Here is a 3,213-nt window from a genome sequence, read left to right on the forward strand (position 1 = left end):
GTCATTGGACCTGCTACCACAGCAGGCTTAAATTGCCCAGATCTTTTAGACCTAAGAACAGGACAATCTTTCTTCCAATGCCCATCCCCCAAACAGTACCTACAGGTATTAGTGCCAATGAATCCCTTGGGACCCCCCTTACTAAATTTGGATTGAAACTTTGGGGCAGAAACCCCAGGCATGGATGTTGGAGCACCACCTTCTATAAAACTTCCCACATTCGGCGCAAAACGACGTTTATGTGTCAAAACGTACTCGTCCGACAGGATACCCGCCTCGCTGGGTGACTTAACCTTGCGTTCATTTAAGTACGTAGCTACAAAATCGGGCACCGAATTTTTGAACTGTTCTAAAACAATCAAATCCGACAAATCCCGCAATGTAACTACTTCAGCCGCAGCACACCAACGATTAAAAGCACCTGTCAAATCACGCGCAAACTCCGAATAAGTTTGCGATTCCTGCCTTTTCCTATAACGGAAACGCTGACGATAAGCCTCCGATACAAGCTCATAAACTTTTAACACTGCAGCCTTTACTGTAGCATAGACCCTGCTGTCCTCAACACTGAGAGCCGAGAACGCCTCCAACGCCTTCCCCGTCAACGCACACTGAAGCAATGTAGTCCTGTCTAAATCCGACCAAGCCCTACTATCCGCAATGCGCTCAAACAAAGCGAAGTACGTGTCTGGATCCGCCTCATCAAACTTGGGCAATAATCGGAGGTTTTGTGCAACATCAAACTGAGGCCCTCGATCAACCCCCTGTCTATTAGCACCTCTTAACCTCTCCAATTCAAGCTGCATGTGCAACAATTCCCTCTGCTGCTCAAAACTTAGCATAGCTTGACCGGACCGAAAACCTGCCCCCTGAGTGGCACCAGGTTGACCAAACACACCAATATCCACCAGTCCCTGCTTTAAGATGTCCCTGACTGTTTCTTTTAACTTCCTATCGACAATGCTAATTTTATAGTACTCAGCAATTTCCAATAATTGCTCCTTAGTACACAACTCCAGCACCACCTCGGAAGGAGACTGAATAAAGCTAGTAAAAACGGCAGACATATTAAGTGACTGACCAAACAAAACCAATCAAAACAACTCACCTGCTGCCCTGTCTGAGTTTTTTTTTTTTTTTTTTTTTTTTTTTTTTTTTTTTTTTTTGGTGGAGAAGCCCCCCCCCCTCCCAAATAAAACTAACTGATCCTAGTCTTCGTGCAGACTGGCGGGAGGATTTTAATCACCAGTGACCCTACTGGCCACTGTACCAATGGGGCTTATGGGCTCCTGCTACGCAGCCACCCACAGTAACCCACGGATGTGAACCCGAGCCGATGACAGGGAAAAAGGAAGTAGGGATGCTCTACCCACCGTGCTGCCGCCTAAAAAAAACACCACGAGCCTCCTATTGAGACCCGCTGATCACCTAACAAGGGAGGACTCCCACCTGGCCAAAACTCAGAACGAGGCCCAAAGCGAGCTATCAACATAACACAAAGGGAACCTATGCTCAATGCTCTCACCCCTATTACAGGCCCAAACCAGACAAGCTCCCCTTATACAAACAATTGAACAAAAACCACCAAGATTATAAACAAACTCCAAACATATTTCGATAACACTAATCCAAAAATGTACAACACTAACCAAAGCTCAAACAAGCACCAAACCAAACTACCAAATTAACAACTCCCGGACGAGCCCCCACTTGTCACATGCCAAGCACATAACAAAATGAGGGGAGCCGAGACAAAAGTATGGGCCAATTGAATGATTTATTCAACATAAGATTTAAACAACATAATAAACAATGAAGGTGTGTGTATGGGTGTAAAGTCAGTGGTGTCTGCTAGGTATGGATGCAAATGGATATGTATGTGGGAATCTCTAACTAAAGTCCCAAAACAACCAAGGAAAACCAACGACCAACCTGGAGGGGAGAGCAGAGAGAAAGATTAGCCTGGCACCCAGGCCTTTTAAGCCCAGGTGCCTTCAATCAAATCACCTGGCCTCTGCCTGATTAGGGAGCCACCCATACCAGGCAGGGCAGGGCCGTGACAACTGTGTCTGTGGCGCCACCTGCTGGACACAAGTCTATTCGGTCAGTATATTGACATTGATACACGTCCATCATGTGGCGTCCAATCAACCTTCTGCAAATAAGTTTATCACTAGTAGACGCCCAATCCATTTGAAGTGGGAGAGTGGCAGTGAATGGATGTTCTTTCGTTTTATAAAATAAATAAAAACATTTAAAATAAGAATTTTTAAAGATAATTTAAAAAAAATTTTAATCAAAAGAAATAAAGGTAAATATAGAAAATTAATTTTAAAAAAAAAAAGAGAGACGTCCAGTCCATTTTAAGTGGGAGAGTGGCAGTGAAATTATGTTCTTTCATTAACAATGTGAACATATAGAAAATAAGATTTAAAATAACAATAATAATAATAATAATAAGAACAATTTTTCAAAATGAGAAATGTATTGACAAACTCTTCATTTTAATGTTTTATATAAAATAATCTTTTAATGTTTTATTTACATTTTTTATTATTAATTAATTTTTATGGTATTTTTTCTATCTTTTTAGTTTCAAAAAATACATTTTAAATTATTTTTTAATTTCCAATTTTATTTATTATTATTATTATTTTTTTTAAAGCTCTCTCTCTCTCTAAATGTAATTTAATTTTTAATAAATACATTTTAAATTATTTTTTTAATTTCCAGTATTTTCTATTTTATTTATTGATTTAATTTTTTTTTTTTTTTTTTAAATCTCTTTTCTATTTAGCGTTTTCCATTTTTGGGGGGTATTTTTAAAATTCATTTAATTATTATTTTCATGTACTTATCTATTCCTACAATCCATTTTTATGTATATTTGTCAGAATAGAATAGACTACTTAAATGTCAATGTAAATGTAAATTCAGACATCAAGAGGTTAAATAGGGTATTGCACCCAAGGATGAAGTCAATTCGTGCAATTCTCTTCCTGATCTCTTGGTTTAACTGACTTAAAACACGCCGCTAGGTGTCAGTGTTTTCCTATAGGGAGCATTTAAACGTTGTGAGGGCTAGTTACAGCCACTTGGGGTCAGTGTTTCTCCTCCTAATGCGCCTAACTGTTCATGTTGCTGTCAATCCTGAAGGTTCTGTTTCCCTGCCATCTCGCTTCCCTATTATAGTGCTGACGTCATAAGAGAGGT

The sequence above is a fragment of the Corythoichthys intestinalis genome, chromosome 4 (genome assembly GCF_030265065.1).
Source record: "Corythoichthys intestinalis isolate RoL2023-P3 chromosome 4, ASM3026506v1, whole genome shotgun sequence".
Taxonomy (NCBI): Eukaryota; Metazoa; Chordata; class Actinopteri; order Syngnathiformes; family Syngnathidae; genus Corythoichthys; species Corythoichthys intestinalis.